The sequence below is a fragment of the Filicampus tigris genome, chromosome 21, assembly GCF_054856515.1.
Source record: "Filicampus tigris isolate MCC_2025a chromosome 21, RoL_Ftig_1.0, whole genome shotgun sequence".
In the NCBI taxonomy this organism is placed as follows: domain Eukaryota; kingdom Metazoa; phylum Chordata; class Actinopteri; order Syngnathiformes; family Syngnathidae; genus Filicampus; species Filicampus tigris.
In genome coordinates, this window is record NC_141237.1 from 9,626,301 (window position 1) to 9,652,341 (window position 26,041).

General features: G+C 41.0%; 1 protein-coding gene across 2 annotated transcripts in view; it reads right to left on the reverse strand.

Moving 5' to 3' along the window:
- znf438 (zinc finger protein 438) overlaps positions 1-22,397 on the reverse strand; it is a 32,192-nt gene extending 9,795 nt beyond the window's left edge. Inside the window, exons 1-3 of one of the 2 annotated variants that reach the window (XM_086021603.1) lie at positions 22,272-22,397; positions 20,679-20,768; positions 3,677-3,749 (exon numbers count right to left, since the gene is read on the reverse strand). The gene's annotated coding sequence lies outside the window, so the exon portion shown is untranslated. Of the gene's footprint in view, positions 1-3,676; positions 3,750-20,678; positions 20,769-22,254 lie in introns of both variants that reach the window. The other variant, XM_086021604.1, reaches the window with a different exon arrangement.
- Positions 22,398-26,041: the final 3,644 nt, after the last annotated feature.

The following is a 26,041-nucleotide window of genomic DNA, read 5'->3' on the forward strand; positions in this document are numbered from 1 at the left end:
AGTAGGTCAAACAGCACTAAAGAGTGTGGAAGAAAAATGGAAGGGAGTTTGATGAAAAAAATACGTTGAGTGAGAGCTGTCGGAAGCAACAAGAGGTGTCCATGGAGTGTCCAATTTAGCCAAATTCAAAACTTTCTTAAGTTCCCAAGATTGAAATGCCCACCAAAGAGACAACACTATTTGGCTCTTACTATTTGGCTGTTAACCACAGAAAGACCAGCTATTGGGACTGCATGGGAGGATGAGTATAAAACCAGTCTCATCTAGCCAGAGCACCCTCCTCCATAAATTTTGGGAGACTCCTTGCATGCTCAAAACATGACTTTTTTTTGTAGCTGAATGCAACGACTTGCGCTGCGAATGTTGGGGGCAGCCCTCTCTTGGCAGGTTTGTTGTGGTAGCATATTATTTTAATTTGATTACCAAGGATGTGATGGTGTTCCTGCGATTCATCAAAGATTTGGATTTTCTTTAACTCAACACTGTCTTGTACTTCTTAACAACTTTGTCCCTGACTTGTTTGGAGAGTTTCTTGGTCTTCATGACCGTGTTCGGTTAGCTGTGGCTCTTGCAGTGGTGCCGCAGCCCAAAAACAAAACACACCCACACTTAAATCTTTGATGACAAAACCAAAGTCTATGAGCCACACTGAGGTCTTTGCACTTTGTCGACGTGAGGTCATGCATGTCTAACTCGATGTTCTCTACGACTTCAGAGGCATTTTCCCTCAAAATTTGGCGAAAATAGAGACTTCACAACCTTTGCCTTTCAAGGTTATAAAGAAGTTGTACCTTGTGAACTTTTCCAACGAATCGATCAAAATAATCCCATTGATATAATGACACTGCAACATCTTAAATATTACATCTTGCATCTCATGTTCCGAATGATGCAAAAAGCATCTGAACTGCGGGGGGCACTTCCCCTTTCCACCTAGCTAACCTCTAAACCACTTTAGATTCATCAGCATTTTTTATGCTCTTCCAAAAAACAAGTGGGTGTAGTGTGTGATGGAGCTCTAATATTAAAACATTACAATATTTGAAATAAACACTTTCAGCACAGCATCTTAAGAGTTTTGTTCATACTGGCACTGCAGGGGGAAAAGGTGCATCATCGCAACGTCTACTGGGACACAAACACCTTAATGATCTCTCGACTCAATGGGACAAATTCAATGGGGAATCTGAGAGGAAGGAAGATGCCATCATGCTAATTGTAGTCCCTCTGCATCTCAGATGAAACACTGGGAAAGGCAGAGTGGCATAGAGAAGCAGGAAAGTTCTGTGAATCTAATTTTTGACTTTTTTTCGCATCACGTCGTTCTTAGTATCATTATCTCATGCATCCAATATGAAAGAGAGTCTCATAGCGCTTTGATTTTCGGAATCATTCCTCCCTCTCTTCCTGTTGCCAGCCCTCATGACTTCTTCCTCTCCTCTGCTTTCTGGTTCCAACGATCTCTTTCATTCTCACCTCCCTCCCCTTTTTCCCAGTACCTGGGTAAATAAACAGTGTTATGTGGATGCTAATTACAGCTGGTTCAGGGACGTGATGGGCCCAGAGACAGATAAACAGCAAGGTAGGAAGAAGGAGAAATGAGAGGCAGCGGTGGAGGGATGAAGGTAATGCAAAATCACCTATGTAGTGTAGGACACTCAAGTGTGGCTTTCAGCTTTTAAACCAACTAGTGACTGCAAAGAAAAACGTGTACGCAAGGTCTTGAAGGACTTCAAATGGAGTGAAGTACCAACCGAAGCAGGGCCACATGTTTGTGGTTCAACTTGAGAGACAAACGGGAATGTTGTAAAACGTCCTTAGTTACATCTGCTCCTATGGACATGGTGCGAGATCAAAAGAAAAGGCAGATGATCCACGCGGTTCTGCTGTTGAGGTAAGACTCTTCTGGAACAGAAAAGGCACTTCTGGGTTCAGTTGAGATGTTACAATTCAAAAAGTGATGTGACTCAAAAGGTAAAAAAAACAAACAAAACAAACAAAAAAAACATTCAAGGTCTTTAAAGCCAACTTTGCAACTGCATCATCTAAAAAAATGAACTGCATGGCCTAAATTGTGTGTAACAATGGGGAAACTATGGACTGGATCTCGACTGTTAGAATTTGGAATATTTGACATTTCTGACACGGAAAATAGATCTGGAGAGAAAACACTGCCAAGACCTACATATCATGTTTGATGATTACTTGGATCCAATTTGATAAGAAGGATATCTTCACTGTGGAAGGATTAGTAAAGAGTATACAGATAGTGATATCTGATGGCTGCCCACCCATCAGGTATGAAATAACAACCAAAAACATTTTGTGAGCTGCCCATTTCAGAAAATGTGCTTGTAAGCAAGCTGTTCTGAATTTTGCTAGTTTACAGATACCAATCACCACAACGTTTCTTTGCCCATCAATGGGGTTCGGGTTAAAAAAAAAAAAAAAAAAAAAAAAAAAGTCATTGTAAATGACATCATGAAAAGTGCTCAGGTCTTGACGAAGACAAGGATTAAAGCTACACCTGTGTTTTTCATTCCCCCCCCCCTTTTCTCAGGCTTTCTGTGGATTTTTTGTGATACTTCCTAAAGAAGGACCAACATGAAAAAGGGATGTTAAGAGGTAGTAGTAATTTTCAGAATAGTTGATAAGGTTATGGATGCCCAATGTTTGACCCTGGAAAGGATCATTTCTAGTTCAATTACTGGAAAGGAAACTGACGGTGCAAATGTTGTCTGTCTCTATATGTGCCCTGCAACTCACTGGCGACCAGTTCAGGGTATAGTCTATGTTTCACCTGAAATCAGGTGAGAGAAGCTCCTGTATCCCATAAGCAATATCGAAAATGGATGGATGAAACAGAGGCCGGCCAGCGTCTCACAATGTAACGTGGTCCACCTTAGAGGTTCCCCTATATCTAATATCGCCTACACGTGTGTAATTGCACAGGTTATCAAAATCGTAGGAGACTCTAAACCTCAAAGACATGCTTGTTCACATGCTGTTGCTGTTAATTAATAAGCATGTGAGCACCCGAATGACGGAAAGGAAGGTGAAACGATGCAAGAAACCAGGTAGAAGAGGCGGCGAAAGCACAAGGACACAGGGCAGATTGATTTGTAGCTAGAGGACATCACGGAACAACTGTGTGTTTTTTTTTTTTTTTTTTTTTTTAGGTTATCCTGAGAGGTTTCTTGATTAAAAGAAATCTTATGATCCCAGATTAGGACTAGATTGGTAATGACAGGTGCAGGAGAAACCTTAATGTTACAAAGACTTGCGTAAGCTTTTAATCTTGTGTTAAATCCACTGCAAACACCGACAGAGAGACAAAGTAGAAAGAGAAAGGTAGGAAGGATCACAATGTATAAGGGATTGCAGAGGAGAAGGAAAATTGAAAAAAAAAAAAACGTGATGGGTGGATAGATGAGCTATTTTTATAATGAGGTCAGTGTGAGCTATGGGATTTTTTTCTCTTGGGAATTAGACACACATACATACACAAGCTGTAGTGATGTATCCTGCTGTGCATGGCTACCTCCATCAACAGAAGAAATAGGTAAAGGTAGATGATGCAACTGTTCAATACATTTTCAACAAAGTCCTGACAAGTCATGTAAAATAAGACAATTTCGACCCTGTCTATCAATTCAACATCAAATTAAACTATTACCTATTTGATGATTTCCTTCGTCATTAGGTGGAGCCAAGGCCGTGGTCTTGCCCCCCACCTCTCCACACTCCCCCTGCAAAGACATCAAGTATTTCACCTTTAGATTAAAAATGTAAAGCGCAAAAAACAAAAAAAAAAATCGCCAGGTCAATTGTGATGGAATTATCAGGTACGAATGGAAACTAGCTCACAGCCCCCCCCCCCCCCCCATACAAAGTATGTTCTTCCAGATCAATGTAATTTGCACATGGTCCCTACTAAATGAAAGCACCCAGACCTTTCTCCAAGCATGTATGGCTGCAAAATTGCGAAATGCACAAAAGCGACGACGACAAAGGTGAAAGATCTCTCAAGCGATCTTAAGTGTAAAGACTAACACGGTGTGGCGACGAGTACATTCGGCAGGGACACGATTCACACGTGGCTTTGCGCATAACGCGCGCAGACACACTCCATTTAACAGAATGAGCGCTCGTTTAGCCAACAGTGTCTCGGCAGGCAGGGACACAGGCTGCCCACTCAGTCAGATCCATCCATATTAAATAAATAAGGAGCGCTCTTGTGTGTAAATTATTCATTTAACACGCCTTATCCTCTTCCAACAACCTTGTTAGAGCAACTCGGGAGTGGAAAGAGGGTGTGCGGGTTGGGGGTTGGGGGGGGGGGGGTGGCACAAAGCAACGACGAGGCCGACACTGTGGCTCATGAGCGACTCAGCAGAACCTGTGGTGCATCTCTAAGCTCTCTGGGCGTTCAGTCATAAGGGGGCTAATTCGGCCTGACACCTCCTTTGTTTCAAGCAGAAAAGAGCTGCACACACACGTAACACACGTGCGGAAGGCCACACAAATGAGCTCACACTGGCATGCACAAACTTGAAGAGAAAGAGCACAAGAAATGACTTTTTAGTGCATATTCATAGAATAATCATTCTACTTGTCTGGATAAATTATTGAAGAACGGGAGAGCGGCACACGCAACGGAGCAATGCAGTGGATGCTTTCCCGTGCCGCCTGAACTAAGATCAGAAGGCACAGGAAGTCATCTACGCTTCACCAACTGATGCCGACAAGCCGCAAAGTTATTAACAGACTAATATTTTACCTGTACCATGTGAGTACAAAAAAGAAACAATAAAATGCTCATTGCCCGGCCAGTCATTAACTCATTCACTGCCATTGACGAATTTACTTGTCTTTTCACAGTCAAGCCATTCAAGCCCAGGAATTTATTTACATTTTGTTCACATTTTTTCAAACGTTAGGGAAAAAGATTGTCTGAAAATGTCTTGCAGTGAATGAGTCAATATGGCATTGGCATCAAACAAAATATTTTTCCAAACCATTAAAAATATCGCTAGAAAATTGCAATTACATAATGGTTTATTGTGCCCATAGTCGATTATAGAAATGTTTTAAAGGCCATCACCATATATCTGAATACTAATATTGTATTTATTACTTTCAAACTGAACGTAAAGAGTTAAGATTAGTAATTGAATTTTATAATGGATTTCAGATTACATCCACCAATCACATTTTATGAATGGGGTGTCACACTATAGTGTCTCATGGACTGCAGATGCAGATTCTGGACAAACGGAGAATTCCACATTAAGGCAAAGACCGACTTTTTCCATTTTTCTTTTAATGCAAAGGAGAAATAAGAAAAATAAAACAGGTGTCCTACAGTGGCAGGACTGCAATCTAAATTTACTGAGACCACATGAAAACATCGTCTCTATTCCAGGCCGTGGCGGAAAAATTACAGCCCTTCTTGTTCTACTCTAGCATTAAACCTCAATTAGCGTACGGCTTCGCCAATGATGTCATTACACAGGGACTCAAGAGTCCTGAAGGGAAGGGTTACTTTTCTTTAGAAAGACAAATGCTTGTATCTGAGCCACTTCAAACTTTCAAGTGTGGTTCTACAGCAGAGAAAAAGTTCACTCCGGGGAAAAAAAAAAAAAAGGTGATAGTCTTCAAATGTGTCTTGAAAAAACAAAAACACAGGAGTTTGTGGTCTGGTTTGGCTAAATTTACCAAGACTGGTAATACTATCATGACAGGGCTTTTCCAAGGAGAAGAAAGGGCAGTTAGGAAAGACAAAAATAAACAGAAACGGTCTGACCTATAGTAACCTGACAGAAGAACATCCAGTGGGACACCAACTGCAATGGTAAGGTACACCGAAGGGGAAACTTGAGCTTGCGCTTGAGCTTGTCTTCTTATAATAAAGTCCAATATTCAAAAATCAATAACACAAAAGGACCTGGATTTTTGCTGTTGTTCACGTTAACACTCTCTACAAAGTTGCATTACACAATGAGTATATTTGATTAGAAACAAATACTTCTGGCATGTATACACACTAGGATATAGTTGATTAAAAAATGTCATTTTGAGTAAAAAGGTTACGGCTTGGGAGCGGCAACTTCTTAGTTTTGAAAGAGCTCCGCTACTGAACAAGCACCAATGTACTGAATAAGTTGCACAACTATGTTACACACGGTGATGCCTCTGATTAAAAAAAAAACTTCTTTAGGATTAAAATTAAGTTCCACCTATCAAGTGAGGGGGCTAAAAAAAACCTGATGATTTGAGTGTTAATGTAGTCCCTGTTGGTGAAGGTACTTAAGACTGGCTGTCCCTAAATGGCCAACAAACGAAGACGCAACATTAACACTCTCCTTCAAGGCAGCACCTCCTACCTTTCTTTTTCTAACAGTTTCCTCTCACTGTAAATTATTTATTGCTGCTCACAGCAACTTCTCACCCAAAGACCACTAGTCATAAAGGAGAGGGATCATTCTAGCATCTTCAAAGAGAAATCCGTTATGTCTAAGTTTGTGTGTGTTTTTCACCACCCCGGTGGCTTTCCAAAACTTCTCCGTCGCTACTCACAGGTGAGAAGAAATGGGTTGAGGGGCCATTTTCTCAGAAAGTGGAACAGACTTTTTTTTTTTTTTTTTTTCTTTTTTCGAGCCAAGCTCGGGCAAAAACTTTGAGAAAGGGTGGGTTTTGAGAGGGTGAGATCAAAAGCCTGCAAGTTTCTGGTGAGCGGATCCAATCAGCCGAGAGGGCCAAGGAGAGGAGGAGAGACAAGTACTTCCCTTTTAAATTGATCCCACTGAGACCCTCAAGGTTCCCCTCGCAGGACTCGCTGAAAAGCGCAAAAAATCTGGCCCGGCGGATCTGATGAGGAACTGGGAGGAGAGGGAGAGAGAAGAAAGACTGTTTTGGGTGGGGGGGGAGACGCAGAAAGAACAGAGACGTGTGAGGGAGAGACGCCAGTTGTGGCAGATCAAGAGAGGTGAGGTAGACAAGGAGGTGGGCTCATTTGCCAAGGGGGCATCTATGCATCAGTGTGTTCCAGCAAGGAGCCAGTGTGAAGAGGGTGGGTGGTATCAGCTATCAAACCAGTGCTACCCAAACTGTATGATGATGAGCTCGACCAATTGCGAGCGTATCTTTATCCTGCCCGGGTCTTGGCAGCAGAGACATTGGATCATTTCAAGCTGGCCTGAGATCAGACCCTGGACGAAGATGGTGTCATTATACGCAGCGTGTTCGGCTCTCAAAGGAACAAGCGCTATCAGAGCAACCCAGAGACTCCGCAGCCTGCCAGACTCACGGCCGACTAACCATTCGCCAACGTGCACAAAATACACACAGTCAAGCTGTATTTGTATGCCTCTTCCTGTCACCTCGATCTTTTTGTGGCCACCACGTTTCCAGCAAACATCAAAGTAAAGGAACATTCAGAACACAGATGAGAAATCAGTCCTCGTAATTGTATGGGTAGGCCGGTAAGTTTTTAGCAGTTTGTTTGAAGCGTATTTAAGTTGTTCGAGCAATCAAGAAGAGCACACACACAGGGAACAAAGATCGGGAAAAGTCACACATGTACAGCGTGTTAACTGTCTGGTAGATGACGATAATCCCGCACTGTTGCCAAACATCCATAAACTGTCATCGATACAGTAGTAGAAAACCTCTGCGACAAAGGATCCGCTTATAAAGCTAATAAAATACAAAAAGGAAGCATAGTAAGATCATTGGTCTTGCCCGCGAAGCGCATTGACAGACCCATTGATGCTGACATCTCTTTAACACGAGGTTTGAGGGTGTTTGGTCTCCCCTTCAGTCGCTTGTGAGCTGCAGAGCCTGGAAATGATTAGGCCTGGGAGGGCAATTAGCCGGAGCATCGCCGGGCTAAATATAGTGCAGCTTGGCCGTGCTCTGCTCCTGGGTCATGTCCACAACGCAGCCTCCGCGTACATATGTTAGCACAATCTGGATTGTTTCATGACTGATGCGAAGGCTCCGCTGACTCAGACGAGATAACATAATTCGGCTGTCGATCAGGTGTCTCGTGAGGCCAGGAGTGGGAACGAACCCGAAAAGGAAACACTTCCCTTATAATCTATAACTGCAAGTCAAAAAGGCGATGGAATCTAACGTTTAAGATTTAGTTTTTCCCCATCAGACAGTGCAGCGCAATTTCATCCAAAATGCCATGGTTGGGATGTACTTTCCCACAGTCTTGCAGACACTTAGCAAAGGCAAAGAAAGAATGCTTCTCATTTCATAGCCTCCTGCCCTTTCAGTCCCGGTATCTCCTGCCCCTGTGAGAAAAAAAATGTAGATTTTATCCTTAAAAACAGGAGGTTCGCCCACTTGTTCACCTGGGACAGCTGTTGGACAGCAGAGGCGAACCAAGAAGGTTATAAGAGCCTGGGAATGTTTAACATCTAGAAAGCAATCAGAACATAGCCACTGCTCAGGGAATTGGACAGGAAATATGGAGAGTAACCCTTTCCTGCCTGAAGGGAAAGACAAGAGGAAGTCATTTAGGATATGACAACTATGCAAACCGAAAAGGGAGCTTGTTAACAGTTAATCCCTGCAAATTAAAGGCCAAGCGTAACTGATTCACAGTGCAGTGAAAACGTATCTGCTCCACTCCTGCTTTCCGATTTTCCTGCATATTTACCTCAAATGAAAGGGCCTCGCAAAAACAATTGCCAACAAATGACATTACGTGTTGTAGCAACACTCCCTTAGAAATAAGGTGCTTTTCTGGGGTAAAAGGTAACAGGTCAGCGAAAGGCTGCGGGGGTTGTCCCGACGTCGAGTGTGTGACAAATGACTGACACGTTGTAAGTCACGCCTTCTGTCTCTGATTGGTTGTTTTTCTTCGGGCAAGGCGTTTTCTTGTATACTATATTAGAGGCACAAGATGGGGCCGGGGACGGCAAATTTGGTCAAATATCATATTTATCACGTAATACTGTCAAGTAGAAGTGCCAAACCCTCTGCTGCCGACTGAAATTGACATCAGTGTCCTCGGGCTCGCGTTGCTAACGTCATAGCTCACCAGTTAACTTGCATTCGCTACAAAGCGTGTAGCAAGCTGTTTGATACTGCATCCAAAAGGTACATATCACAGAATAGAATGACTGATTTGTCAGTGCGCATTTTTGGATGCCTGATGATTTTTTTTATTTTTGCTATAGAGGCTGAATCAATGTTTTTTTTCCTGACACAGGATGGACCTTTCCCCAGTCACAAGACAAATAGAGGAATTTCATCCTCCTAAAGTGTGGCTGCTGACAACAACGCTTCTCTTCCTCAAACCAGCTTATGTGGCAAGACTTGCGCGTGTGTATAGGTGATAGGAAGTTTCGTTTCCCTCCAGTGTTCCGCCTTGCTGCTTTCTTTTACAGTCCCTTGTTCACTTTTTATGGTGTACATAAACCATTTTGCTTTACTGCTAATGAAAAGTGAGGGTTTGTTGGAAATACTGTGAGGATCATCCCTAATAATGTATCCAACAAAATACACTAGTTTGCAACAACAATATTAGCTGTAGTTCGGAGATCGGTTCAGGTAGAGTTGCACAAAAGGAATCCTTTTCCGTGAATTCACACATATTGCAGTTTTGCTGTATTTAGGAAGCTTGTACAGAGAGACAATATACGTGGGTATTTAATTTAGTATTACTATATTAGTGTTCTATGTTAAACTTGTAGTGCTAATATAATTAGATATAAACCAAAAAGAAAGTGGAAAAAGTGAAAGCATAAAAAACACACTGACCCTCATCACATTTGAAACCCCTTCCCTTTTTACCCACTAAATTCAATTCCTCGTGCACACTAAAATTCATACGGAGCAATATTTCTGCAGCCTGTAGCGCCAGAATAAAAGAGACACATCCATCCATCACGTGTTAGGTTATTGTGCCAGTCGGCGTGAGGTGATGATAAAACATACTCAATGCCCTCCTAACAAAAATGTTTATTATCTATCATTTGCCACAAGAGAAATGAGATCATGTGGTGTGGCTTTCAGTCAGCATTGCCGCGGCAAGATCGAACTATAGCTTGGAGGGACATTATTTATTGAAATAAATTAAAATATGTACAGTGAATGCATTATGAACTGAGCTTCTGTTGGGGCCAAGTTGGCTGCAACTCGGCTTAACATTGGCTTGCTCGCCCTTAACAGACGTCCCTTGTGAGACGCGCGGTGGGGATAACAGAAGAAAGGGTCAGAACGGTTTAATTTACCCTCTTTCATGAATGGAAGGGATTTCCTTTTGATGGCCTATTTTAATGTACAGACAATTTACGGTCCTTCCTTGAGCAGAGATTTTGATCTTAATTAATTTGTTAATTAGCTGTGATTCACGGGCGAAGCCTTAGTCTATCCGAAGTCCCTCTACATTGCTGAGAGGGCTCCTCAACAATCTCTCACATCCTCTTTCCCATTTTGAAGAGCAAGTTGTGACTCTGATGTGAAAGTCTGCCTTTGCTGAAGGTGGGATCTTTTTTTTTTTCCCCCCCTCAAATGCCAGTAAACCCCAGAGAGCTCCAGCTATCGGTTTCCACTGCCAGGGGAAAACGAAGCAGAACCTGGCTTTCTTTCCCTACTCCTTACGTCCGTGCCGTAGTCTTGAATCGCATAGGCGCATTCTACAGATTTATGTTTATCGTTTTCCAATGAAAGAGTCAGAGGAGTAGGTGATGAAATGGCTCCCTCATTCCGGGGGCTTCAACTTTGATGTATGGGTTGAACATTTAGCTAATCAAAAAGAAACAGACACCGTTAAAAGAACACAAATTGTCAAACGCAGGTGTTCTGTAAAGTTTCTAATCAAACAATGATGTTCATTTGCATGTGGTGTTTACTTCAGCACCCAAGCATTGTGTGATGTATTCAAAAAGGTTGCGCGGAACATGAACAAGAGGTAGGCGTATTGGCACCGAGGCTTGCTCGAGAAGAACAAGCTAAGATCGAGGAGAGGCAAGGTCCAGCTGAGGCAGCTGCTTGTGATTACTCTCATCCTCCACCCCCACCCTCTGGCAGGAAATGAGCAATCATTTAGTACTGACAGGTACATGCTGAACCACTGCTATCTCTGCTCTGAACCAACCAAATAATGAATTACAGCAGTTTAGTATTAACCTTAAGCCTCTCAAGTATCGATGCTAGGTTTGGCGTTTGGTTTATATCTTTTCAGGTGCAAGAGTGTATCTTTCTGAGCAGGGCGAACCATCAAGTGATGTGGCCCTTAAATGACAAATGGACCTCTCTTACACCTTGCTACAGTGTATATCAGAATCCATGCCTGCAAATGTGGTGCAGGATCAAAGAGAACAGGAAAAACAGCTCTTTTTAAATCCGACTCAAATATGCGAGGTGCTTTTCTGGTTGTGAAAAGCAGTAATTTAGAGGCCTCTGGTGAGTTGCGGAGGGCTTAGTGGGGCCAGCTGGATCTGGAGTGTAGCTGTAGACCTGCCTTAATGCTGCCAAGTAACAGGACATGTTCCCTGTGACACAGGGTACATGAAAAAGGTGGCAGTAGAAACTAGGGCTCAACCTAACCTATATGGATTTTTTTTTTTTTTTAGGCCAATGCTGATTTCGATAAATGGCAGAATAAAATTCCGATAATCAATTAATCGGACAACTACTAAAAAATAAATAAATATATATATTAGGGCTGTCAAATGATTAAACATTTTAATCGAGTTAATCACAATTAATCGCAATTCGAACCATCTCCAAAATATGCCATATTTTTCCGTAAATTGTTGTTGGAATGGAAAGATAAGAGACACAAGACGGATACATTCAATATACTGTTCACATGCAATGTATTTTTTTTATTACAACAACAAATCCTCATGAGATGAAAATTAAAAACTTTAAATTAAAATGATTAACATTTTGATTAACAACGCAAAAGGGCCTCAGAAAAGTGAAATATTTCAAATGTGTGCAAACAATGTGTGTGTGTGCAATGTACACATTTATATGTGGGCCCTTGTAACATTCTTAGAGTTTGTTTTCCGGGTGGTCTCTGAAGTGTACACGAATGTGATTGGCTCATGCTGTGCTAGCTGTAGGTGGTATCAGCACGTCGTGTTCCTCCTGTAAACTGACTTTATTAACACAAAACAAGACAGCCCTCTTCTCTAATCATCCTCAGTCGCTGAGGCAAACCAATTTAGTCACATTTCTGAGATCTAAAGCTGCCCTCTTCTTTCGAAATGCTTCTTTATACTCCCGCGGGTGACACGCATCCCCTCTGCTGCTCACCCGCAAACCCAACAACGTAGTCATTAGTCGGAGCCAACCAGTCTCACCTTGCATTACACATCTTAGTGTGCTTTATGATGGGAATTCTTAGCTAGACTCCAACTATTTTCATGATTCACTGTTTCTATTTCACTAATACTTATATGGACTTTTTCAAGCCTCAGTTTCGGTAAAATATTTCCACATTCTTGTAGCACAGTACGACTGTATACTAAAGCGTTGCGTCACAGTGTTGTAAAGTGACTAATAGTGTGATGTTGGTGCTTATTATTACTATTATATTAATTAAGTTTTATCATCACACACCTATTATAGAACAGTTTGGAAGAGTAAACCCTTAAATCCAGCTTTTCTTTCTTGGCCATTTACAGCAGGTGGCTACGCAACTAGAGTGACATTGTACAATGGTGACACAACCTATAAATTTAAAAAAAAAAAAAAAAAAAAAAGAGGAAGGCAAAAGGTTACAGTCAGTGCTATGTGCTGATAAACACAAATGGCTTTGAATCATCCCTCCATTTTTTTCCTCAATTGTTCCTATTCCATTACTGGAAGGAAGTGGTGATTCTGTTTAGTTGAATACTGTTGTGGTTGGTACCCCCAATGGGAGGGTGCCCAACATACCTGTCACATACCAAATTACAAACAGCACAACAGTATCACTTTGTAGATTTGGAACATAAAACGGTTTTGAGAAACAATCTCATTGTGATTTCCCCGCCCCCCAACTTTGCAATTGTATATACATTTTAAAAAAGTGGCTTGGAAGTGTTTCCTTTCCTTTTCCGCAGGCGTACGTAAACCAGCTGAGAGGAGCTGCGCCTAGTCCGGCTGTGCTCCATGGTGTGATTTTGCTTGAGCAGTGAATTTTGAATGTTATCATATAGTGATACTATCTCGAATGTAATTAATCATGCAACGCTAATCTAAAATGTCCACGGACGGGAACTTGTAAACAAGCGGCGATCTCTGTTGTTTAGTCTCTGACAGTCCTCTACAAACATCTCTGTTGTGCAGCCCCAGATGTCTCATTACTGCAAAACAAGCAGCGGGTCGAGCAGCATAGAAGCCAGCAGCCCTCAACGATGCCTCCTTTTCAATTAGAGAAGATTATCCCAGCCAGAGTGGGTCGTCCTGTGCAGTGATATGCTAGCTTGCCTCACACAGGATGGCCATGTGTCATGTCGAGGTAAATTTAATGAGTGGCGGAATTAAAGGTGATTGCACGAGGGGAGTTGTAGCTCCACGCGAGTGCACAACAAGCTTAATAGCAGGAGGTTGCTCTGGCATCTATAAATTTTACAACCTACGAGAATACATAGGCAGGGACACAGTTCCACACTTACTACCCCTCACTACCTCCCATAAATTAAAACGATAGCATCCCACGATTCCTTACAATATACAGTAGCTTAGCTTGGCAGGCATTAATCAAATGACAAACTTAAGCTCAGGGAATTTCTGCAGGGCCGAGCAAGTAGACACATTCATTCCTCCACAGACCAATGGCCTGCATCACTCACCTTTACGCGATTAAAATTAACAAGACATTTAACTCATCGGGAGAACAACATGTGGATAAAACAATCAGGACTACAAATCTACCCCCCTCCGGCCTGAAACACAAACAAACACATTTCTTACATATCTGAAACATGATCGGCTTGTGGTGCAACCAAAGAAGCCGAGCCTTGAAATAGAAAATGCAGCTGCAAAACAGCGAAGCTCGCTGCCCGCGACTAACTTTGCATAACTTTCCAACGAGTCTGTGCCATAACTGGAGCAACTCCACTGACCATGGGCGTCTGTGGTTAAATTGTACTTGTCTACAGGTCCGCAGGAGGAAGGCAGGCTCCACTACTGCTGACACGGAGCACCCTTACAGGGGAACGATTGAGTAATGGCAGGGTAACGTGATCCAGGGCTCGCAGGGAGTGGGTGCAACCGTGACGCCTAAATCATAGCTGTGGGAAGGGGAAAGGGAGACACACAAAATGTGTTTGCAAGACGAATATGTAGGAAGATGAGAGGCTGAGGAGACAAAGGGTGGAGTAATGAAATAAATTAACAGGGGGGCAGTATATTTTGGAAACCGCCCCATAACACGGGATGAGGGATGCTGCCATTCATGAATGCACCGCACCTCTTGAAGTGGGAGGACCCTCAGAGGAATGACAGGGTGGGGCTTGGGTTTCACGTTTTATAAGACCGACTCAAACAGGCTAAACATGCACGAGGTCCAAAATGAATTTGAACTGATTTGTAGAGCTAAATGTGGTTGAAAAAAAATGGGCCTCAAAATCATACAAAGTACCTCTATTCTTAATACAAATTTCTATTGCATTTTTCTTTAGAAATGAATTTCAAGGTCACATTGGTGCTTCCACACAACAGAAAGTGCTCAAACGCACACACACAAAACACAATTAGACCACGAATGACGTTTCCTTCAAAAGATAAAAGAGCTGGTGCCATAATATAATTGGAGATCATTTCTGGCTCAAGGGCAGGTTTTGAAAGAAAGACGAAGCATTGTTCTTAAAAAACAAAAATTTCATACAGAAGCTGTAATCTATTCCCATTTTGGTGCTACCAAACATTCATTTAACTTGTTGAATGAGACAGCTAGCTCGGCTTAAAGGAGCGCCCCGATATCTAAGTCTAATGAGACTTAGCTGAGAAACAACATTCACCCAACTATTACTGAGCCACAAACTCATTTTTCCATCCACCATATGGTCTTCATTCATTATTCAGACTTGAGATGCGCTTTCCTTGTTCTTCAACCATCCGCTCATGACATATTTGGGCAGCACTTACCCGACAGGACACGTATAAGCAGACTCGTATAAAAGAGAAAGGATGTTTTAAGAGGGCCAACTTCAACAGTTTTGGCCAATTAGATCAGAGCAGGGGCGTCCAAAGTTCTGCCCGCGGGCCGTTTCCGGCCTGCCACCCGGTGGCCACATATATATATATATATATAAACATACAGTATATATATATATATTAGGGTTGTCGAAATTAACGCATCAATACGGCCTTAACGCAAAATGCCCTGAACAACTTTTTACCGCATCCATTATTTGCAATGCTAGTAATTGGGGAATTCCGGTCGAAACGCAGGAGACGCGTACATGCTGACGTTACCCTTGAGAACTGTGCTGCACTGCAGCCAGTATGTACAAATTATCTAAAGAGGAGAACACTACAGTGGGGTAGCCAATCGGACTGGCAAGCACCGCCACCTCTTCGGTGCTTCGAGAGAGGAGTCCGCCAAGTCAGCTACTGGGGAGCAGCTAGCACCGAGCTAGGTTGCTACAAGCTCGTATGCCCGTCTTGTGTCTTGGAGCGACTCCATGTCAATTGCTTTTGAGGCGTGGGACATATTTTATTTAGCAACCCCATGACAGTGGCACACGTGTGCAGTATCCATCTGTCCATCTGTACCACTTATCCTCACCAGCTTTGGCTTTTTTTCCCCCTCTGTCATTAATGACAATGAACATTGTGCTTCCCAAAATGCATCCATAGCACTAGCCATAATACTAACAAGTACTCTCCATCTTGGTCAAAAAAAGCAAATTACAACTAGCTTTCTTACACAGAAAATGACTTAAAGGGGAAGTCAACGCAAACATATTTTTTTTCAAAAAATGTTTTATGCAGGCCCACTAGTTTAAAGCACCGCTGTTGAAAAAGCAACGCCATTTTTAAGCATTATCAGCTCTTTGGTGAATAATTTCGACGGAGACTACTGCTTCAAAGCATTCTGATGAGTGCCGCCTGGAAGAAAAGCGAGTGTGTGTGTGCGATACAGTAATATGATCATACTTGCGATTGAGCGGAAACGTTAGACAAGCATCTAAGTTTCCTTTGCCTGCTTCCACCCTCCTCATCTCGCCACATGAGAAAGCGCAGTCGACTCATAAGCCAAAGTCAACATCGCAACCAGCTGTACGACATGGATTTTGTTTACGCAAGGTGCCATGTTTACATGCCAACCCCTTACTCTCGTTCGGGGAGGGGGGATGAGAAATACGACAATGTGCCTCTTCCCTTGGAGCCATTGTACGTGACGCACCCTTAGAAGTGCGAGCGATTTGCCACGGTGAGCGTGATAAACGAGGCTGTCACAGTCCAACTGTGACCGGCTCCTCCAAAGAGCTGAGCCGGGGCCTGTGAAAACTCTTAAAAATCGTGTCGGCTAACCAATTTTCCAAGTGAGCAGTAAGCTGCTTTGAAATGAACTATAAAGCTAGAATCTAATTGTATGCATACTTTACACGTTATGATTTACTTTCCTGACTTATATACTCGAAATGCACTCAGTGCAGGGTTACGGACCTTGAAGAATGACAGCAGCCGACCATTTTTAAGGATGTGAACTAGCGCCAACAAGTAAATAAGACATTCATTCATTTTCTATACTGCTTATCCGCCCGTCGTTCAATCACAAGGCACATGTAGCTAGACAACCATTCATGTTCGTATCCAAAGAGGCAATTCCGAGTCCTCGGTTAACCTAACATGCAGTGCTTAAGATAAACGAGTCCGTCTCCTTTGAAAAGTCGGCTTCATATCATTTCTAAAGGAAGGAAATCGTTGTCATATTGCTGCTGATGATTACTGTACTCAGTGATTGGATTCTTCTCATTTTTTTTTCCCCCTGCTACGCTTTCATTGGAGTGTACGCATTTTTGCCAAATTGCAACATTAAATTCACTTGTGCACATGGACAAATCTCATTTGTAATCAATGGCTCACATTTGTGTGAGTACAGTCTTTTGGAATATTTGTTGCAGTTACTGTTTGATTTCCAAAAGAAAGCACCGGAGCACATGGCCCAAATCTAATCTGGAAAAAGATTGGATTCCTTGTGGTTTGTGACTCCACTCTGCCAAGAAACTCACATCTGAGCAAAATACTCTGCAGATCTCGGTTAGACCTGGGTTGCATTTTCACGAAAGGGAATGTGGCCTTAGTATCTTCAATGAACACAATATTCGGTGTACAGTTCGGTTACATTCATTTTTTTTAGTACAGTAAATTTGTATTTACTCCGTTTTTTTTTGTCTTTTCCTATTTTTAAACAAAGTGTCACAGTGGCTAACAATGATACGAAATGTACTTTTTAGGAGCAATACAAACCTTGGCTTTGCTTTTGATGAACACTTAGGCCTACTACGCTATTGTACGTCAATGTTAGTCATGAAGGTGGTATTTGAAGGGCTAAGAATTTTTTGAGGTGGCCCTTGGTGTCTAAAGTATGAGAACCACTGCTTTACATGAGCGTTTCTCAACCTTCTTTGGACCAAGGCACCCATTTTACCTAAGACAAATCTCACATCGGACCACCAAAGAAAAATACTAAAATAACGGCCAGCTCATCTCAATTCAATCAGAAGTTAGGATAACCTCTAATAGTCCCACAATGGGGAATTTGCTGATTTAGTGAGAAATCTGAGCAGATTTATTGCACGGAAAGCTAATATTCTCACCAGAAGGCGTAACTTATTCTACAGATGAGTTACGCATTACCTTCTGCCATCTAATTAAAGAGTATTTAATTGTTCTGCTCGTCACCATATGCTCCTAACCTAGATGAACAAAAATATATTTGTAATTCATTCATTCATTAATAATTTCACTGCTTTACAATGTTTGAATGTGCTAACCCTAACCTAAATATTTAAAATGTGAGCTTGGTAGCAAATAGTGGAGTGTTCCATGTTTACAACTGAAAATCAAGAGCTACAGGTATGGGGGAGCAGTTATAAAGTTGCAGCGAGCCAACATTGAGTTTAAGCAGTGATATAAGAATTAATGGTGTAAAAAGATTGCTTATGCTTCTATTTATATATAAATAAATTTTTGATCAGGAAACTATACACTCACAAAAGACGAATTGCAGTAGATTGACATGAGGCCCCACTGCCAGAGCTCGACAGGAAAAAAAAATTAGTAGGGGCAAGTGAAGGGTAAATGCACGCTACCCTTTTGGGGGCAACATGCGATGACAGCTAGACATTGAAATGGCAACAGCTCAGAAAAAAAAAAATTGCAGGTCTGAAGGGGTGCGAAATGAAAACTTCCTGAAAGAGTTGCAGCATGTGGGATTCGCTGACCTTTACAGCTCGTTATAATGTGACAAAACCTGGCTTCCTGGCAGTGGTGAAAATAATATTTTGTACCTGGAAAGGAAAACCAAAACCCCCTCTGGAATATACACCACAGTGAGAGCTATTTCCAGGTTCAGTATGCTGGCTCTGCTTGGAGGGGAATTTCTCCTTCACTTCTCCTCCCAACAACACATCTTCAATTTATCACAGCTGATCATTAACAAAAATATGCTCTGTCCTTGCAAAAATTGGAAACAAAAGATTTTTTTTTTTTTATCTCAATGATTGTGAGAAACATCCATGCTGACATACGGCAAGCTCGCAGTTGCCAACTGTGGCTGATCAGGCAGAAAGCTTCCAGTCACCAATCGATTAGGAAACTGATACAGCAGATGGCTTGGTCCACAAAATAAGTTGTTTCACATATTCATCTGGGAGCGAGCCAACATAAACTGCAAAAAAGGCAGCGACTTCAAAAGACAAACTTGGAAGGTAATCGGACAAATGTTCTGTCTTTTACGTCAAATACGGGCCAAACAAATCAACAACGGGACATAATATGCAAAAACATGATCATTTGACAAGCAGCCAGTCAGTACTATTGCATGCAGATTAAACTGGATTACTTGAATTCTTCTACCCAGAAAAATACTTAAAGACTACTTCTTATATCCCATTGTAGCCTTTTAGCATTGGATGCTTCTGGTTAAGATATGGCACAAAATATGTAAATAAGCAAACAGGGTCAAAAAACGAGTATAACGGCAAACAGTAATTTGGACAGGGTTGTATATCGCTGGAACCTCTTATGTCACAATTTGGTAAATGTAAATATTTTCCCACAAATCTATACTATTGGTCTGTCCACAATTGTGGGCGTTCCCTTTATTATTATTTTTGACCAATCTAAAGTTACATTAAGCTTCTATTTCCCCCCCCCCCCCCCCTTTCATCACCTCCCCTCTCCAGAGGACAACTTTATTTCTATTCAGGTACAGGTACGTAAGAAACAAAGGTTTACGTGTGTACGTGTGCAATTCTGTGCATGCATGTGTGGTGTTTTCTTGTGTATTTATTAAGGTCTGTCCTTTATTTATGAGATAATACATCTGCTGGGGGGTGGAAGTCAGGTAATTCTAGAGGTGAGCCTCTATTTTGAAAAAGAAATGGTGGTCAGAATTCTGATCTTAAGCCAAATTGGGCAGCTGCCAGTTAATCACTCAAAAGAACTTGCTCTTATTTTAGTATGCTGTACTATTCAATAAAAGAAGGAACGTCATTAACACTACCACAACACATTTCTCTTCCTAACTTACCGCCATAATAAGAGTCCTCTTCATTTAAATTACAATTACATGTACGTTCACCAAATTGAGAGGCAAAAAAAACCCCAACAACAACTTTCACTTAATTGTTGGGTGACTCAATGCACTAGCTTGCTAAATACACATTACATGAGCAGGATTAATGTTTAACATTTGCAAACTTTTACAAAGAAGTTGAAAGAATCATCAAAACCAACTAGCACAGATATATCCAAAGTCCAGCCCATGGTTTTTTTTTCTACCTAATTGCAAAATAAGAAAAAGTGTGAAACAGGTTAAAGATAAACTACCATATAACAACTATCCAGAGGAAACATACAATAAAAATCTGGTATTACACCCCCCCCCCCCAAAGAAATTAGGCATTCGTTTTCTTACCGTTTTTTCAATAAAGTAATTGAACGTGCACCAGCGACTGTGTCGACCATTGACAAATTGCAGGGGCATCAAAATACATTCTTACTAGCAATAATAGGCTATATTAAATTAGTTAGCATCCTTACGTTACCTTGTGTTGGCGATCATCGATGCGTTGTATGAGTACACAATGCAGTTTATCTTCTGTGTTAAGTACTGTATGTAACCATCGTAAAACATTCTCTTTTTTACGGACTCTTCTCCTGGCTCGCCACCGTCATGGCAACTTACTTACTGGTATCGGCGAATGCAGTAACTTTAGCCCATGTAAAAAAAAAAAAAAACTCCAAAGCATTGAGACAGACATTTGGCTTCAACCTTTTCTGTTACTGATTATTTGACTTATTCAATTAATCACTGCAGGCCTAACAGAAAGCAGATTAGGCAGCAAACAGTGTGAATTGCATCATTTGCTCCATTTTACAACCTATGTCAATATCGGATTTATGAAACATATCACTTTATTCACAATTGACCAGTCATATGTTATGCTTGAAATATGGCATAAAGGATTAATCAAGTTACATACCAGTGATCCTACAACTCGGACCTCACAATCCATCGATGCATCCCTCCTCACGTAGGGCACGTTTTCAGAGCTTCGGTCCTTAAAGCCTCCCTGTAAAAAAAAGTGAAAGATGTGACTAGGGAGGTCACAATATCTGCAATATCGTGATATTACGATATTAAAATTGCCATGATATATCGTCGTCGTCATGTCACGATATTAATAGCAGCAAATCTGTTTAAAAGCCCAAGTTGTTTTCCATTTGTCCAGTTACAGCAGCCTCTGGTGGTTAGTTTATTAGTGCAGTTTAATTTGATGCTACGTATGTTTAAGAACCACGCTAATCGCCAATAGGAGTGTATGACCGGCCAAGCCTTTTTCTTTGTGAATGCTGTTATGTACAAAAACAGAATATTGTGATTTTTTTTGTTTAAATATGACCTTTTTTTTTACAATATCGTGAGCTTTTATACAGTGTTGTGGGCTTTTTATGTGTCGCCAACCTCCCCACAATATTGTGATAATCATCCTATTTTGAGGTTCATATCGTGATATTATCGTATCGTGACATTTGCATATCGTGATCCCTAGTTAACAATAGTCCATCACTAGTAGTACTGGTAGCGTGCAGAAGTCAGAAAGTGCACCTAAAGTCTTACCTCACGTAAAGTTTTGTTGTCTTAGCTGCCTGTACTAGTATGCCAAAGCTGTCCTACTAGTGTGCAGAAATGTCATGCATTAGTAGGATGCAGAAGTGGGTGAAAAAAAATTACATTCAATAAAATTGCCCTTTCCACATCCTTTTGTATTATAAGATTTTTTTTCTGATTAACGCTCAAGTTTTATTGAACCAATTGTCCTGTAGTATTGTATCAAAGATAGCGGGCGGGCTTGAATGTTGAGATGATACCTTGCAGTGGCAAAAAGGCAAGGGTTATTAATTTGGGTATAAATTTGCTTCATTAGTTTTATAGTGATCATGCTTGAAGTGGGATATAAATAAATAAAGAGTGTAATACTCTGTTGGAAGAATAGCTACCTATGAATTGACTATAATGTGTGCATTATAGAAATAATTCGATTTGGAAACAAGGGGTACTGTTTTCATAAAAGTTTCAAATCTGCAACCAACAACAACATCACCAAATCAGCACTGGAGACACAACAGGGACGAATTCTACGCACAAGATTCACAGCATCGTTAAATTGATATCAATGTCTATCAATGTCTGCACATCACTTTGTAGTGGTTTGTGACATGTGTTTGTTGCTGTAACCCTAATTTTGTGACGTTTGTCTGCGTAGCATCGCCGTAGGGTTAGCACGGGCCTGCAATGCACTAACTGTGCACAAACTGACTGATGTTACGATAACGTTGACCAACACGAACGTTGTTGCATTTGCATATTCACGTCAGATTTATAGTATTGCATGTTGTTGTTTCTCAACTTTGACGGTGTTATACAAACAGAAGACCTAATGCAGATATTCGAACTACATGACAAGCTATTGGTGACTGACAACAGTGCAAACTAAGCCCTGCTTGGCTTCGTTGACGTGACTCAAGGCAGCAGGCTCAATTTAACTGTTGAATTACCTCGAATGATGTCTCACCTGGATCTCCAGAGAACTGGAGGGTGCACCTTCACTCTATAGACGAGGTCATTTTCGAAAATACTCAGCAAAAATCGTCGATTCTCATTTCTGTTTCGCTCCAGCCATTTTGGGACAAACCTTCAATAAGATGACGCGGGGTGTTACATATGCGGGAGATAATTATCATCTTTTATTCCTCTTATTAAATCGGCTCATACACATTTAAGCTAGCAATTTTACATTCTATATTATATAGATGGAGTATTTCTGCTTAAGACTATTCAAAGAACGGTGATTTGTAAACATGTTTGTCGTAAAATACCTCACATTGGAAGAAATGGTACAGCCCGCCTGTTCTGTGAGTCTGCTGCAAATGCAGCCAAGAGCTCAGCTGTTGAGTAAACTACGGCGTTGTTTGTGTTTCACTCACTGACATGAGGAGCGCAAAGATGCACGTAAATAATCGATGGGGAAGTTAATTTTAGGTGCCCCAAAGCAAACCCTGTCTATAGGTAAAGATCCAGGTTATTAATGTTTATTGGTCATGTTTTTTAAAAGTGTGAATTTGAGAAAATTATCCTATTTTCCTGAGGTTAATGTCCTTGAGGAATAGTGAATCATTGCAACATGTTTACTCTAATTGAATTGGTAAGAACAAAAATTAACCCTTCATATAGATAACTATTTTGACAACCTTAATACTCACATAAGCATCACTCTGCTTAATTTCTGCTGCAGCCTCCTCGACTGACACTTACAGCAGTGCTACTGCAACTGGCAAGAGCTCTGTTGTTGGTTCCATGCATTCGGTTTCATCATGAAAAAGGGTGAAACCTTTAGAAGTTTTGATTTTAAAAATACAAAGAAACAAAAAAAACCTGTTTGTTTTTGTCCCATCTTCTCTTCTCTGCTCTACGATGCTCCGAAACTGACTGAACTCTCAGTGTGCAGGGCTGAGCAACTTATACTCACAAGTGGTCGATGTTTGGCCACTGGTTTTGCGGCAGGTCAAAATTTGAATTGCCAGTGAATAGCATTGCAGTGTTGCATTTCTAACGGCCAATCAAAAATGCCACGTTGTACGTATGACGTGAGCTTTCACAACGAAAATACAAGTTTCAATTTAAAAGCGAGATTCAGCAAGCTTCCGCCATTGCCAAACCATAGCAATAATATATACCACTTCATATGTACCTGTGGATGAGAAAGTGAAGTGTGGTGCATCTCTGTCGCAGAATGCATGTGAGTGTAGTCAATAAATGGAACCAACAGTCTCTGAAGTAACCACACTCTCTATTTATTCCTAGTACGTTTCCTCTCTTTGTATCATTATAGCTACAGTGACATGGGCAAACCACTTCTTCCTTGACAATCACACTGTGTTGTTTGTGGTTCAGAAAAAAATGGCATTAGTTTGGGTATAGTAAGGGCCTTAGAATATTGTTTCCTGATAAGAACAACATGAGTCGCAGTTTTTCTGTTGCAGCGAGTTATTATATATGAGTGAGGGTCAATCGCCTGATGTGCGGTGGGAAGTCATTGACGGTAGTTTTATATTATTGTTGTTGTCCTATTCAGATGCTTCCGGCTGCTTCATTTGGTGTGTGATGAGCTTAAATCTTTTGAAGCCTTTGGTTTGGCACAGCTTGTCGTACCATTGAGAAAATAACATAGCGTGTATTCGTGGGAGAAGGGCCCACGAATAGCAAAAATAAAAAATATACGAAAAAATATTTTTTAAAAAACGAGAAAAAAAATACGTATGCGGGTGTTGACTATAAATGATAAAGGTAAATTATTGACTATGGTTACAATTTTTCAAATAATAATGCTGGATTTATTTTGTGGTAATATGACCACATATTATAATATGTGATCATATATAATATATGATCATATATATCATATCATATATAATATATGATAATATGGTTTAGTGTAATTGGCACATAAATTAAAAACAAAAAAAAACCTCTAGTCACAGGGCACAGATCCAACTACTGTATTCACATTGACATTCACACCTTGGACCATGCGGGGTTCCTTTTTTCTCTTTTTGCCATGACGCATAAATAAATTATGCCAAAAATATCAAAATTGTGTCATGTGAAGCATTTAGTGTAAATCTAACCACAGTTAAGTGTTTCCTCAAAGTCCAAAACAAAATTGTACAAGTTGGGTTGGAATACTCACAAAGAGCACATATATATTGCTCAAGTAAGGCCAATAAACTACCCGGAGAACCAATGATTACCTAATGATTTTTCTTGACGGCTAATGAAGCCATCAAAAGATATTTAGATACACGTGAAGGTCCGCACACGTTTACGCACACCCTTTTTGCTAGTCTTTCACACTGCGTTCTTTGGGCAGTGAAGCATGGTGTTGTTAGTTTTGCAGTTTGAGTCACCTGGGGCTACACGCGTCTCCTCCTGTTAACCACCGTCACGGCCTACAGAGGATCGTCTGTGACAGGCGCTCTCTGACTGTGTCACTTTGTTTGTGCGTGTTGTTGACAAACGGTCAGAAAGAGAAAACAGGCATTTATGCAACTTAAGGGTCTTTTTTTCAGACTCTTTTTTTTTTTCTCTCACTCGCATAAAGAGGCGGCAGTAGAGTGAAGGATCGAGAAGAAAAAGAGAGGCTCGGTTGCCTCTGTTTCATGCTGATAATACTCTGTGACTCATATCAATATTTCTCATCTCTCTAAATAGGATATGAAATAGCTTTTTCTGTAAGCCTTGATGAACGACACAGCTATCACTTGCCAGCATTTGCAGAGCCGCTAACTGTAACTCTTGATTAAATCCTCCAAGTATCGTTGTGAAAGAGACGTTAAAGCATTTCAAATTATATTCCAAGCCATCAGTAGTGCTCGGCTGTATATTGACCTGCATGGGCCGTAGAAGCGCATTGAGGTTTTAACCATAGAAAAAGTAGTCGTGTCATCCGACTTTGTGATCAATAAGGGGATCTTTAGGCGAGGGCCAAATAGAATTAAGAATTGCTTTAGGATAATGACATTATCGACCAACATTCAGTAAGGCGTTTTAAGCTGTGTCAGGTTAATTCCCATCTATGAAGGTGTGCAGGGAGCCCGTCAGAATCGCATCGGATGGTCGATATAATGTTCTCAGAGATGGTGCAGCAGTAGCAGCGCTATCCTCAGCACTGCTGAACGTTCTCTTCTACCACATAGACATGTAAATTAATTGCAGTGTCGAGCGCAATCGCTAAATGTACAATTTGACCACAATGTCAGTAGAAATCTTCAACTCGTGTGATCTCAGTAAACTGCATAACATCTCTTTGTACCTTTGGACAGGTCATTTCAGAGAATTCATGGGTTTTGCTTTTTCTTTGGTTTATTGTGTTTTTTTTTTTTACTTTTATTCCAAAAGAAGGGCTAGCCACACCCTCACGGCTCAGATAACGACCAATCATAGCTCCGCTTCAGGAAACAGTTGAACCGTGATTGGTTCTGTGATGTCATTTTACAGTCGATAAAAGGGACAAAATGGCTGCCCCCGAGATGGCTAAAAACGAGTGGATTTTGCTGTTTAACTCATATTTCATACTAATCATATTTCCTTGTTTCAACTAGTGGGCCTGCATGGAACATATTCTTGAAAAAAATATCTTTGGGTTGACCTCCTCTTTAATAAAGGTTTATGATGATAAATACACCTGAATACATAAGTTATTTGATTTGCATGAGTAGAACTACATTGGGCAAAGAGTACTAGGAGTGACACTAATAATATACTAATCTAATCTTATTAACAAAG